Source organism: Sceloporus occidentalis, unplaced genomic scaffold (assembly GCF_023333645.1).
Source record: "Sceloporus occidentalis isolate IW3139 unplaced genomic scaffold, rSceOcc1.0.p SCAF_6, whole genome shotgun sequence".
Lineage (NCBI taxonomy): Eukaryota > Metazoa > Chordata > Lepidosauria > Squamata > Phrynosomatidae > Sceloporus > Sceloporus occidentalis.
The window spans coordinates 109,367,415-109,382,914 of record NW_028316986.1 but is presented as its reverse complement, the minus strand read 5'-3'; the positions used below and the strand labels follow the sequence as shown (position 1 = coordinate 109,382,914).

The 15,500-nt window shown below is 37.1% G+C and overlaps 1 long non-coding RNA gene across 1 annotated transcript; it reads right to left on the bottom strand.

Annotated features, from left to right (window-relative positions):
• Positions 1 to 5,656: 5,656 nt before the first annotated feature.
• Positions 5,657 to 12,143, bottom strand: LOC149311259 (uncharacterized). Its single transcript, XR_016281614.1, has 3 exons — positions 11,773 to 12,143; positions 10,108 to 10,228; positions 5,657 to 6,369 (listed from the first exon to the last, which is right to left on the bottom strand). It is a non-coding gene; the product is annotated as an uncharacterized LOC149311259 (long non-coding RNA).
• Positions 12,144 to 15,500: the final 3,357 nt, after the last annotated feature.

The following is a 15,500-nucleotide window of genomic DNA, read 5'->3' as shown; positions in this document are numbered from 1 at the left end:
ATGAATTCAAATCTGAGCCAGAGAAGATTTTGGTGGGGGGGGGGGGTAAATGGTACTTATTTCATAATGCAAGTGAAGTTTATGCAAGCTGAACAAGTTCGTATCACAAATCAGATGAGTTAAAATTTAAGTAATATCTTGACTCTCAAAGAGTTTAGTGGGAAGGATTGTGCTTCAGGTTGAAATTTGTTCCAAGTGGCCATTAAGCTGTCAAAATTTATCTTGTTCTGTGGCAGCCAAGAAATGTGTGCAGAACATGGGGATAGAGGAACTTGTCTGATACAGTGGTATCCCTCTGGTGTAACCTGGTGCAGGGGCTGGGGCTTCTGGGAAGATCAGTGGGTGGGGCTTCTGCAAGGAGGAGTGGGAATGGGCTCAGCCTTGCTGAGCATGCATGCGCCCTCTGCCCCTCCTTGCCATGCTAAGGAGGCTCCCCCCTCCCCCCAGTGACTCTATTGTTCTGATAGCAGATAGGTGTGAGGACCTAAGGGTTTGCTTGGGGTACAGAATAGATATATGCTACACAGCTACTCTTCATCCTACAGATGGAACTAGGAATGTCCTGTACCACAGTAGCAACTCCTTTTGACAACTGGGGGGGGGGGGGGGGGCATAGACTGACTTTGTACTATGATCCAAAAGGAGGAACAGTGATTCAAGCAATCATTTTTGCATGTTCAGAATCAAAATGTAATGAATATTCAAAAATGTTCTCATCTTCAGTGAGAAATGATGTTTCAGCACATTGACACACCCTTATCAAGAAAATGGTCAGCTGCTATGAGGAATACTTTTTGGAGGACTATTTTTGACAAAATATTAATTGTACACATAGAATGTTTTTTGTAAATCCACATTTTTGCAGGATGCAGAAAATTATTTTAAAATGTTCAATTGTCCCAACCTTGAAATCTTGCACAATGAGGCAAAATCAATACCGCATCTTTCTCAGTACATTGCAAAAGGTGCAGTACTAGCCATATCAAATTACTTCCCTTAAATAATTTCCTTTGAGTTGTGTTTTACTGAAATAGCAGATGCTCAATTCCAAACTATCCGCCATAGTTTTCTTTCATATTTTGGAATAATTATTGCTAGATAGATAGATAGATAGATAGATAGATAGATAGATAGATAGATAGATAGATGATAGACAGTATGCCCCAAAAATAGACAGAAATATTTATTTATAAATTCCCAAATTGTGAACTGTTCATAAAAAATCTATATAAATTGCCATAATCTTGCCCACTGGGGATAAAAAGCTTTTTCATATTGTTTGTTCTTTCATTTGAAAATGAAATAAGAGTAGATTTGAATTTCTAGTAAAGGAAGAAGAATTTGGACAAAATGACTTAAAATTACATATATCAGCTAGCGCTCACTGGATACCTGTATGGGTCCATTTTACAGTATATAGTGGGCATCTTGCTAATAAGAATACATACTGACTAACTACACTTTAGCACTAAGTTAGGATGTGCACTGAATTTGTCCTGTACAAATTGGGTAAGAATTTCATTTCTAGTTATTTTTGATTAATTTATCAAAATCAGTAAATTTCTTCATGCTTGCAATGGAAAAAACTTGAGCTTTTTTAAAAAACAAAACAAAACATGTAAACTCAAGAATATTTTCCCACTTCTATGGATGATCATGCTTCAACAGACCGTGATGAACCTCATTTTGATTGAAGGAAGATCACTATGCAGTTTTAAGTGCATATGACTTTAAAATTGTTTAAATGTTTTCCCAAACCAGTGCTTCACATACAGACCACCAGTTTTTTTCTGCTCAGTTAAACTCTATATTGCCATTCTGATCAGGGAATCTTTTTTAAAATGATACTAAAAGCCTCAGACTTAAAATTATTTACTTCAAACAATGATATCTAGTGAATTAATTTATGGTACAAAGTGAAATGTATCTGTAAAATGAACAGCATTATCTGGAACCTTAGGTTCTAATTACAAATTAGGATCTAACCATATTGTACTATTATGATATTATTATTCTTATACTTACGTTTATCTCACCTTTTTCCCAGTTTGGGACTCAAAGCAGATAACAAGGAATTTTTGAAAACCCACATAGGGGTGAAACAGAAGTGCATGAAGGGGTGGCTTGAAGCCACCCCATCCAAGACCCCTTGGGGCCATGGCAAGCACATGCCATGTCCCCAATCCACTGAAAGACCAGCCCAAATAGGAGCGGAAAAGATCCATTCCTATTTGGGCTGGCTTTAAGGTGTCCCTTTGCAGCTCCAGGATGGCTTCCAGGTGTGTGCCATCAAAACGCCACACCTCCAAGGTGTCTTGAAGCCACCACTATCTGCTTGATTGGATGGCTTCAAGACTTCTTGGGGACATGTGGCTGCTAAACGTCACACCCCCAAGCTGCCAGAAAGCTGGCTTTTAGAGCTGGTCTGTGCCAGCCCAGAGTTAAAAATTCACAAAGGATGCATGCACACTGCAGAAATAATCCAATTTGACATCACTTTAACTGTCATGGCTCAATGCTTGGAATCCTGGGAACTGTAATTTGTTGTGGCACCAGAGCTCTTTGACAGAAAAGGCTAAATATCTCACAAAACTACAGTTTGCAGAATTCTGTAGAATTGAGCTAAGGCAGTTAAAGTGTTGTCAAACTGGATTATTTCTGCAGCCACTATGTAAAAGTTAAAACAAGATTAAACCATCAAAAAATGAAAGCCAGATTAAAACACACACCATTAAAACACACATACCAGCACAATAATAAGAAAGACCAAGAACATTGTTTTTTGTGGGTTTTTCGAGCTATGTGGCCATGTTCTAGAAGATTTGGCCACATAGCCTGAAAAACCCACAAAAAAAAAACATGGATGCCAGCCGTGAAAGCCTTTGACTTCACATCAAGAACATTGTTTAGGTAAGACAGGCCTTATATAGTTACTCATCAAACACCTGTTGAAATGGAAAAGTCTTTACTTGCCTGAGCAAGGAAAATAGTGAGGATGGCAGCCTAACTTCTCTGGGAAGAAAGTTCCAGAGCTTGGGGACAGCCACTGAAAAGGTCCTCTCCTGTGTTTCCACCACACTTGCTATTTAGATTGGCCTTAATTCAATGTAAGACTCACACATATTACAGAACTTCCCTTTCCTTTTCACTTCGCATTCTAATAGTAACTTATAAACAAGTTGTGGAGGGATTCCCAGACCTCTGAAGCAGGATTTTCAGCACCCATGGGGAGCATCAGGGTGGAGGAGAAATGAAGTCCACTTTTGCGCAAGCAAACATTCAGTCTCAGATACAGCTCAGTTTTTCTATTACATGTGGATTTCAATCACAGACTATGAACAGAAATAAATATTAGCACAAGACCATTTTTGTTTACTCATTTGCTATTGATCTATAGAGATCTTCCCACCTAAACTATAATTCCAACTCAGTGTTGGTTTGGGATTTTGGTTTGTTTTTTCAAGCTTTTCAAAAATCCTGCTGCTTTCTCCAGGGACTGGGGTAAATATCAACTTCAGGTTTGAAACACTGACAGATATTTTGAATTCCTTTGTATCTTTGCAATTTTATAAAACTCTGAAAAGCAGTCCCCATGGAAAAATGACATGAATGAGTCAGGATTTGTTTTTTTACAAAACCAACATCCTGACTCATTCATGTCCATTTGTTTGTTGTGGAATTTTCTTTTAGGCCCATTTTCCTTTGATAGACATCAATTGCTAATAATTTAAACTGCAGACCTTTTGAGAGGGACCATAACTCAGTAGGAAGGCACATGCCTTGCATGTTGAAGGTCCCAGGATTTGTCTCCGTCATTTATAGACAAGTGTGAAAAACTTCTCAAAACCCAGAAAAACACTGCCAATGGTGTGACTCAGTATAAGGCAGCTTCCTTTGTTGTATTTATTATTTATTTTATTTATTGCATTTCTATGCTGCATTTCTACCAAGGCAGCTCACAAATAAAACCATTTAACAATGTTATAATCTGTCATATTATCAGTGACATAGGTCCTAAACAGACTGGTGATAAACTCCGGCATGGGGGCAGAATGGAGACATGGTGACCGCTTGCCGCATTCCCCAACTCCACCCCCACGCCAGCATCATTTCGCGCACCCGACTGCATGTCGGGAGGTGTCACACTGCATCTGTGGTGCAGCGTTTACATGTGCTGCACAAAAGAACCTCAGAAGAGCCACAGTGGCAGCTGGTACTGCACCCTTTCCCCAGTGCAAAAAGGAGCCACTTTTTGCACCATGGAACTGTGGGGTTGGGGGTGTGGTGTGCGGTTGCTGGGTCCCCAACCCAGGGCTTCCAGGGAAGGCAAGGAGCAGCCTCTTAGGGGCATTCTATTTAGCCCCATAGTTTATTCTTGTCAACTCAGCCTTGATAATCTCAAACATGATGGCCCCATCATTAGAAAAGGCAGGTGGAGACCTGAGATATATTCCAGGATCCTACTGATTAATTCTAAACAGAGTAGACTTATTGAATCCATTGTTGATAAAATGCACATTCATCCCATTTTAATGTGTTCCCTCTATCTGGGGCTAATAACAGGATTCAGTCCTCATGCTTCTTTTTTGTTGGTGTCATATATCAAATGCATGACTCCTATCTGGCATATGTTATTTTGAGTTTCACACAACAGATCAAACATACTGTGGCTTTTAATATGTTGTACTGTGATATTATTCTTCTGCTACAATTTTCATTGGAGTTGTATCACTTTATCCTCTCCCTTTTTATTGTTAAGTACTTTTGAAAATATGCATCTATCATTTTTCCACATTTTTTTAAACTCAAAAATCTTAGCAACAATGTCTTGGCTAAGAATATAAGGGGCAGTATTGGCTGTCTCTGTTGCCTGAACTCTTCTCTTTCTGTTGTTGGATGCTGCATGCAGGTCCCTTCTGATGAGACTTCTGAGGCTCTTTTCTTGACATCCCCATTTTCCTAAATGGGGGGGGGGGGGAGGAATCAACTGGTAGGTGTACTATAAATCACTAAGTACCACTGTAAATAACCCCAGCAATGTGATAACATTTCTAAATCAATATATATGTCTAATTAATTGATTTTAAATCAACATAAATTGATAATACAATTATTATATGACAACAAAAATTATAACTGAAAAGTCTAACCAAAAAAGTCTAACCTTGCAAGGATATAACATGCTGCAAAGACAAATTCTTCTGTTTTTTTCATGACTGATAATATAGGATGAATATCCCAATGATACAAGTTCAATAAACAGCCTGGCAATAATGGCAATGTTCCGGTGAACCACAATAAATCACCTTGTGAAGATTTTGCTGGGTTGGTATTTCAAAACTGTAGACAATCAGGGTGAAGTATATAGCAAGTAACTGAAGCAATGGTAGCATTAATGTGAGTAGCATTACTATCTCTGGTCACAGGTTTATGTGGCAGTTTCAAATGTCCTCTTTAATAATGATATAACATTTCTATTCCGGATTATAGTTCAAGAAGATATGATTTCAGTAAGCTATTCCATGTTTTCATATTTTAGGCCATATTCAGCTTAGAAGTAAAAAAAAATCCATGTTATTTAATTTTGAAAATATGCATCTATCATTTCCCCACAATTTTTTAAACTCAAAATTTTTAGCAGCAATGTCTTGGCTAAGAATATAAGGGGCAGTATTGGCTGTCTCTGTTGCCTGAACTCTTCTCTTTCTGTTGTTGGATGCTGCATGCAGGTCCCTTCTGATGAGACTTCTGTGGCTCTTTTCTTGACATCCCCATTTTCCTAAATGGGGGGGGGGGGAGGAATCAACTAGTAGGTGTACTATAAATCACTAAGTACCACTGTAAATAACCCCAGCAATGTGATAACATTTCTAAATCAATATATATGTCTAATTAATTGATTTTAAATCAACATAAATTGATAATACAATTATTATATGACAACAAAAATTATAACTGAAAAGTCTAACCAAAAAAGTCTAACCTTGCAAGGATATAACATGCTGCAAAGACAAATTCTTCTGTTTTTTTCATGACTGATAATATAGGATGAATATCCCAATGATACAAGTTCAATAAACAGCCTGGCAATAATGGCAATGTCCCGGTGAACCACAATAAATCACCTTGTGAAGATTTTGCTGGGTTGGTATTTCAAAACTGTAGACAATCAGGGTGTAGTATATAGCAAGTAACTGAAGCAATGGTAGCATTAATGTGAGTAGCATTACTATCTCTGGTCACAGGTTTATGTGGCAGTTTCAAATGTCCTCTTTAATAATGATATAACATTTCTATTCCGGATTATAGTTCAAGAAGATATGATTTCAGTAAGCTATTCCATGTTTTCATATTTTAGGCCATATTCAGCTTAGAAGTAAAAAAAATCCATGTTATTTAATTTTGAAAATATGCATCTATCATTTCCCCACAATTTTTTAAACTCAAAATTTTTAGCAGCAATGTCTTGGCTAAGAATATAAGGGGCAGTATTGGCTGTCCCTGCTGCCCGAACTCTTCTCTTTCTGCTGTTGGGTGCTGCATGCATGTCCCTTCTGATGAGACTCCCTTCTTCTGTGGCTCTTTTCTTGACATCCCAATTTACCTGCCAAACAACCTCCTCTACCCCTGCTCCCCAGAAAACAGGTATTCTATAGAGAGGACATGCATATAGCACCTGATAGCAAAACGAGAAAAAAAAGTCCAGTCGGCAGGAATATCTGCCACTTCCACAACCAAAACTCTGTATCATTTCCATTTCACCTCCCCTCCTCATTTTTAAACTGTCTGTTCTCTCTTCAGATTTGCTTCAAAATGGGTTCCATGCTTCTTTCCTGTTGCTAATTTTGTTTTCCTTTTGCTAATTTTCCCTCTGTGTTTTTTATCCTTAGGGTAACTGAGCAATTGTTCATTGCACTTAAATTGCACCATTTTTCACATGAGAAAACTGCACAGTTTTTCAGTCAGTAAAATAAAAAATCAGCTTGTCTTAAACTGCTGAGAATAAATTTATTATTTGTCTTGAACCCTGTTGGGAACAAGAAAAAAGAAAACCAACACCTACAGTTTTCCTCTTTTTACTTCCTAGAATATTGACAGCAGTTTTAGCAATCTGTTTCATGCTTTCTAGACCTTTATATATTTTTGCATGATATTAGTTCCCCTTTTTGCTTCTAAGACCATCCTCTTTGAAATGTTGACTTGAAACTGTCCATTGCAGTTTGAATAATAACTAAAATAGTCTATCCTATCTTGAAGTGTCTACACCAATGTACTGATGAGTTATGGCAAGTTCCCCTTTTTGCTTCAACCTCTCCTTTTGGGATTTTACCTTTTTTTAATTGAAACTACACAGTGACACTTGGATGAAAACCAGAAAACACTCCATCACATGGTAAGGTGTCTGCCACAATTCCATGTTAAGCTATGGCTGCCTCCCCCTCTTTTTTTAGTTGAAATGCAAATATAATCCAATACACTGTTGGAAACTCTCAAATGAAACATATATGGATAAACAAAACTATTGACTCTATCCCCAATATCTGAAGGTTACAATTATACACTAACAATATAAACCATGAACCTGCTAAGTTCCTTATCCAATCGCGGGAGTGCCACGTTGATTCATTTTGAAGATAATAGGCTGGAACAGTCCCTTTTTGTACATACTCCTGAAGGGAAGATCCCACTCTGCATTAAAATCCCCCAATAAGATTTTGATGGCCCTGGGGTGTTTTAGATTTAAATTTAAAATTAAATTTTCTAACTTGGTCCACATACCACTATAAAAAAATGGTGAGGTAGTTGGAGTCAGATAAACATTCAAGCAAGTTTCATAAAATAAAACTGGAATTTTACTGATTTCAGAATTACTTCCTCGCTCTGCCAACCCAAAGACTCATTCACTAGTATACATAAACCCCCAGAAGCCCTTCCTTTGTTGTTATCTTTTATTGCTGGTATACCCCAGACTTTAAATCCAGGTAAACTTAAATGCTCATCGGAAGCAGTGAGCCATGTTTCTTGAAGAGCTATTACATGAAATTTCATCCAAAAATCTGTCAGGTCTCCATTTGCAGCTCTATTTCGCCAACCTGCAATGTTCCAGGTTAGAAATCAGATGTTGCTCTCTAGCTCAGTAGACTCACTCAGTCAATCTGCTGTTATTTGATTCAAATGACCCAAATGGTCATTTTAAATACAGAAGTATAGGGCCACTTGAAAGCTCCACTTTTGGAGCAGGTACAGAGTTGCTTCTTAAGGAGGATCCTTGGAACTGACAAGAACACTTCAGCCCAAGCAGTGAGGGCAGAACTTGGGATCTATTCAATACAAGGCCAGGTGTGCATAAAAGCATTTAAATACTGGTTAAAGATCTCCAAAATGGATTCTAGAAGATTCCCGAAACTCTGCCTAAAAGAACAGCTAGTTATTGGGTGTGCTAACTTTTGGATATGTCGACTATCCCTAGTTTTGCTCCAATTAGGTTTTTCTCCTTCTTATTTTCTTTCAGCCGGGCACACAGTTCAGGAATCCCTAAAACAAAGGATCTGGGACATCAGCGTGCAATCAGATATAGCCTTGTTAGCTGGGTGTAAATCTCTTAACTGGTTAGCTAAAAATAAAACTGGCCTAGAAAATTATCTTGAGTTGCATTTAACACAGAGTCAGAGAACAGCCTTCACCAGAGCTAGATTCGAACAATTGAACTCAGTGGTGAGAACAAGACGGTTTCAAAAAATACCTTATTATGAAAGATTATGTATTTGCGGAGCCCAGGTATTGAGGATACTCCACATATCCTGCTTGACTGTTGTTTATATGATAAGGAGAGATCACACTTTTTACAATCATTCTTGGATGGAATGACCTACTGGGACCTTTCAGCTAAACTGCTGTATATTTTCTCTGTAGAGAACATACACATAGTGTGACGTGTAGCTAAATTTGTAGTTAATGCTGCTCGCTTGAGAGATCAATTTATTGTACAAAACGGGGGTTTGTGTCACACCAGTGAGTTCATTTAAACATTTACATTGTTATCTCCCACTATGTTTTAGCTATTCTTATTTTAGACTATTTCATTTTGTATTCCACTTTATTAAATTTGCTTTTAGTTAGTCTGTGTCCATTTTAACCCCCTATTTGAGTTTTAAATGTGACTCAGTTTTATCTTTGTATATATGCAGACATTTTTGTATTTTGTACGTATGTTGTATTTTGTAACTGTATTTAGTATTCTATTAATATGGTCAGCTGACTAATTAATAAACTTGTTGTTGTTGTTGTTGTTGTTGTTGTGGATTATGATGATTTCCCCCCTTTTTACTAACCTTTTGTTGTTGTTGCTTTTGAGGACTTAGGGGCAGTTTCTTTTTTTTTTTTTTTTTTGGGGGGGGGGGGAGGGAATCAATGTCTTGAAGCTTCCAAGAGTGAGAAATGAACTTATTTACAGAAATGGTTTATGAACATGGTGGGGTCTGTTTGGCCCTACCATCATCACAAAACGTCTGGGAATTTTGGGGTCTAAAAGTAATCCTTGGAGGTATATGAATCCCATGGACCACACCTTGGTCACCCTTGTCATAATAACATGACAAAAGATCATCACTGTGCACAGAGTTAAGCATCTTAATGAAGATGCTCCTTCATGGTGATGCTTTAAAAAATATTTTTCAAAACGGAAACCGTTTCCAGTCTGATCACCAAAAGTAACGAAGTTGTTATTACTTTGTGGAGCAATGTTTCATTATTTTTTACAAATAACAGCAACGAACCTCAGACATTTGTTTGTTCAATATTTTGTTCAGTTATATATTGCTGAGCAAATGGAACACTTTATCAAAAATTGTTTCATATTATTATAGTCCCATCACATACATTTCCTTTCTGTATTGATGGTATTTGATTTTAAATCTGAGTTTCATGCACTTTAAATGGGATTGGAAAGGCAGACATTGTGATTGTTTTTATTTTTCTCTGTGCTAGTTTATTATTTGTGTGTTGTTGTTGTGTGCCTTCAAGTTATTTTTAACTTATGGCAATCCTAAGGTGGACCTATCATGGGGTTTTCTTGACAAGATTTGTTCAGAGGAGGTTTGCCATTACCTTCACCTGAGGCTGAGAACTTGTGACTTGGCCAAGGTCAGCCAGTGGGTTTCATGGTTGAGGGGGAAATCGAACCCTGGTCTCCAGAGTGAGCATCCAACATTCAAACCATTATGCCATTCTGTACATGAAACAAATGTTAAGAAAATTATACATAAAAGCTTTCAAAGTAGTCATTTTTGAGCTAAATCAACCATGCACATCTACTTCAAAATTATTGTCTTTACTAAATTTGTTTAAGCTATAGCCAGAATTCTGGGCTGGCTGTAACTCTTACTGCTTAGTCTCTTATTTGACAAAACTGATGAGCACAGAGCAAGGGGATAAAATTAATCTGTTCCTAGCTAATCTTGCAGCCAGCCAGTTATGTATGCTGTATTAATGCATGTTGTTGTCAGAGAGACTTTTATATGGGGTGTGTGGTCTATTACTGTTTTTAACTTTTGTATGTCTTACATAATTTTATATGGTTTTAGCCAGATGATTTTAATTGTTTTTAATTGTTTATTTATTGTAAAATTTCTAAACTATTTTATCCATGAACTGCCTTGGATCCCTTTCCAGGAGAAAGGCAGCATATAAATGAAATAAATAAAATAATAAATAAGATTAGAAATAAGCTGCTGTGTAGTCTTAGAAAAATTCAGAAAGATTTGCCCCTTCTGGTTCCTCTCCTTCTCTTTCTCCTTCTCCTTCAATCTAAAGGACACAACAGACAAACATTAAAGTGAGAATTTTCTAGCAGCTAGTTTCTAATGAGTATTTTAATTAACTTTTATTGACAACAATGCAATTTAATTAAATGTAATTAAATTAAAGGATCCATTACTCTTAGAATATGTAATATGAAGTGAGTGTTTTTGTAAACAAGGTTTTGTTTCCAGAGAGAATCATGTCTATATGTTAAAACAGAAATATACATATATGTGAATATGCTGGATGTAGATGTTAGATTGGTAAAGAAAGAGACAGTATTACCCAACTCCTCACTTTTTTTTTTACTTTTTTTTTTTTGAGGAAAGAAGCAAACTCAGGAATAGGAGGGTAGTTATCTCTCATTCCATAGCATCCTGCATAGAAGTTAGCATTTAGCAGTTAGGAAAACTATTTGGCAGTTAATTTTCAATAAAATACAATTAGGGATATGTGAATTTGTCAAAATTAATTTTGTTGAGCTTTTTCAGCAGCATGCTTATCATCTTTCAAGTTGGTGTCAGATTGTGAGTTTTTTGTGCCCCCCACCCCCATACATAGATATTCAAAGGTTTTTCTGGGCGCTTTTCAAAATGGATGCATTTTCAGGAAAATTTGTGAAAACTACACATTTTGATGCATTCTGCCATTGATTAAAGAATACTTGTGTGCATTTTTTTTCAAATTGACTTATTTTCTGTTTATATTTTTCTAGGCCTGCATATTTTTCAAATGCATTTGTGTGTGAATGTGCACACACATTTATTTCTGTATGCATATACAACAGTGAAACATTTTGGTATCCAAATCATTTTACAAGCTGCAAAAATATACTGATTTCAAACTGAAATTTGTATTTGGGTTGACACTGATTTCTGGAGATGCAGACTGAATATATTTATTTTAAGATATGAACCAAACAAATATGTTACCCATTCCTTAATCCAATGATGATACATATTGGATACTTACAACCAAATCCTGTTTCCCAAGTAGGAGGGGGGGGGAGTTGTGGAAATTAATTTCTGCAGGACAAGTAGAGAAAAATGTTTACAAATGCTGTTTTTCTATGAGCTATTAAACCTACAATCACAATCTCAAGATCAGGTGCTGCAAATCCATCTCCTGGGTCTGTTTGCTAGGATTACCAGGAATACCTTTATTTAAAATGAGAAGAACCTAAGAATATGCAGTATGTGCCAAGATCTACTCCCCAGTTACATTTTAAAAGTGTGTGTGGGTGGGTGTGTTGTATTTGTGTGTGTGTAAAACACATTGAAAGCACTAGGGATAAAGTCAATGAAAAATGCAAACTGCAAAAACTACAGTTATGCGTGGTTCAATTCTACGGTTGTTAATTTTGTTACTGTTAAACATATAGTGCTTGAGGGAAGAAACAGAGGGGTTGAAATGCTTTTAGGAGCTTTCAGCCTTCTCTCTAGAGTCTCCTTGATGCCTTGATAGTAATAAAACTATGGTTTCCTTGGCAAGCAAAGGTTCACATCAGAGAACAAACCTTCCAGCTATTATCGGCTATGTTGCTATATCCTTCAATAGGAGAAAGAAATGCTTCCATATGCAACTTGGGGGGAGAGAAACCTTGTCTTCAGTGATGTTTTCTTTTATATGGTTGTGCCTGCATTTTCAAAAGTAATTCCATCTGTAGGAAGTTTAACTGACTTGAAAATGCTGTGTTTTAAGATATTCAGAAAGATTGGGTTGGTATATAGTTGAATGCAAAAAAGGTATTTTAAAAGAAAGTAACAAGAATAAGAAACTTCATGAACCTGGTGAGTTCATTCCACACACTTTGTTTCAGTTGTTGAGACAATATTTAATTTTATTACATGCTTAATACAGAATAAGTATTATTTTCATACAGAGTCGTTGTGCATTGCTTACGTCACCAGCACGCCAATGGCACACTTGTGACATGTGTCAGGCTCCTTAGAAAGAACCTGCTTTTCACAGGTTCTTTTTACTCCAGAGGAACGCATCACAGCGTCCCTACAGAGATAAAACAGGTGCCTCCAGTCCGCCTTTTTTGGGCGGTCTGTCAAGCCCCTTAGTGTCATTTGGAGAACAAAGAACTAAAAGTATCTGGCATGTTTATGATGTGCGCATGTTCCCCAATGGGGCAGAAGTTTTGAAAAATCACACCAAATATCCAGAGGGAGGCAATAATATGAAAAGATTGTCTCAGTCTTTTGATAACTCTCATTTCCTTTCTTCTTTTCCTTTCTTCATTCAAGAACTGCCTCTGTACTTGACATAATACATACATCTTCTTTAAGCCACCTTGTTATTGAAGCAGGAGGAAAAAATAGGTAGGGCATAACACCATTCACACAGAGAGCTAGCCCATTCTGAATACGCAAAGCTGCCCTCCATGTACTGGTATTTTCTAGGTATTTGGAGTACACCTTCCATCAGCCACAGACAGCATGGCCAATGGTCAGAGATGAGGGGAGAAAAAAAATCTGGACATCAATACATTTGGAAAGTCTCCTCAAGAGTGAGCTACAACTAGTTAGGGGGGATGGATCAGATAGTTTTGCAGAAAAATCCACCAACTATGAGAGTTCACGGATACCATCTTCCTGACAAAGAAATGCTAACCAACACCTGAATAACAGGAAAACAACTATTTGTGAACTGTCTTATTGATGCTTGCATTCTGACAGCATTGTTTTCTTACAAAGAATTCATACAAGCTTTTAAGAGCTTTTTACCATTCTTTATAAAGTCATAATGTCTTCATATTTAGTAATTATCTTTTTAGCGCTTACCCCCTTTTTATGTGTTATAGTCTTTAAAATTATGCTATTGTTCACTTTCTGTTTTCTTTTCTTTTTATTGTGTTAACTGCCTGGGATTCCTTAACATGAGAAGACACGTTGGGATAAGAAAAAAAAATCTGAAATGGAGCTATCAAGCAAAATGTCCTTTATACTTGGAAATATGCATAAAATCATTGTTTAATATCCTTCAGCTACTGTTGATGTCCTTCCCTATTTAAGATTATGTTAGTTATGGAGTGTGGGGGGGGGGGGGTTGAGAGCCAGACATAAAGAGGGCTGGTACCAATATAATTGGGGGCAAGAGGCAAATTATAAAGGGACAGATTCAAAGATGGAGAAAGCCAAGGTTCCTTATCTCCATTTAAAAGGGAAGTAATGAAAGTATTTAATGGTGTGCCTTCAAAATATGGCTTTTCTATATATCTTTTGGCTGACTTTTAAAATCTAAAAACCAGACTTTGGACATTTCTGATGGCCACAGTCTTTTGCCTGTATAGATGGTATAAACAGAAGACATTTAAAGCATGTTAAGTAGTTGGTTGATATTGGTTGAAACGTGGGCAATGAGGGGGGAGAGATTATCATGTTAATTAAACAAGAATGAGATTTGCTTATGTTTTGACTTGCCAAGTTAATGGAAAGGACTAAAGGTGATGGTGTGAAAGTAGTGGTTGAAAAGGAGGAGCCAAGAAAAAAAAGAAATGGGGCAAAATAGCTGCTTGCCATTTTGAACAGGAATGCTAACAACTGCATGTGTTTTCTTTCTAACTCATGAAAAGAAAAGAAAAAATATGAAGGCCCATTGATCAAATGTACTGAAATCTGTTGGTTTATTCTAAATTTCTGATCAGAGCTTAAGCTGACTAGTTTCAAATATATACTAGTTATTTGTGATTACATTATTTTCTGATTTACTAACAAATAATTAGATTCTGTTACAATTCTAACTGAATGATTTCATCTCTTTCCTGGTATAGCTTCTATAATTATTCTAATAGTTATTTTACATTTTTAAATTCAGTGGCCTTACTAAATGATAGCAGGGAATAGTACATGGTTCAAGTGTTGGCTTGTGCTTCTTCCACACATTCCACAGTGCATATGGTTGCTGAAGCAAAGACAAATTGAGCTGGAGTGTATGCCTTGAACAGTCTGTGGCTTTTTAAAAATTCAGCTAATTTTATTACTTTTGAGAAGTGGGGAAACAAAGAGATGATTTAAAATTGTAATAGTAACAGTATCTAGGGAGATAGGATTATAACTGTAACAGTAACTTGTGACTGTGTGCCTTCAAGAAATTTCTGACTTATGGTGACCCTAAGGCAAATCTATCATAGGGTTTTCGTCACAAGATTTGTCGAGGGGGCTTTGCATTTGCCTTCCTCTGAGGCTGAGAGAGTGTGACTTGCCCAGTGTCCCTCAGTGGGTTTCCATGGCTGAGTGGAGATTTGAACCCTTGTCTCCAGAGTTGTAGTTCAACACACAAACCACTACGTCATGCTGGCTCTCCAAACTGTAACTAATTTTTTTTAGAAATATTTTTCCATACCCTATGTCTGATTTACAAAATATCAATTATTACTTACACTATAAGGCTTAATTCCTATAGGCAATATCTCTCCCCCATGTAATTTCCTTGGGGGCCTGCAATTTTTATGAGAACCACATATGACATTAGTGAACCTACCCTATCCTATAGCAGACTACTAACCTGGTGAAGTCTAGCTTGACTATCAGCAGCACACTCAGGAGCTGAGCAAACAGACCAGTATGTCATGGTTTGAGCCCATGCTATCCTGGCCCCAATGCTCACCTGAGTCAGTCCCCAGGTTGACACATGGACAGTGGGTGTTTATACATCTGTCTAGTGTTGACCTGACATCCAAAGCCAGCACATGA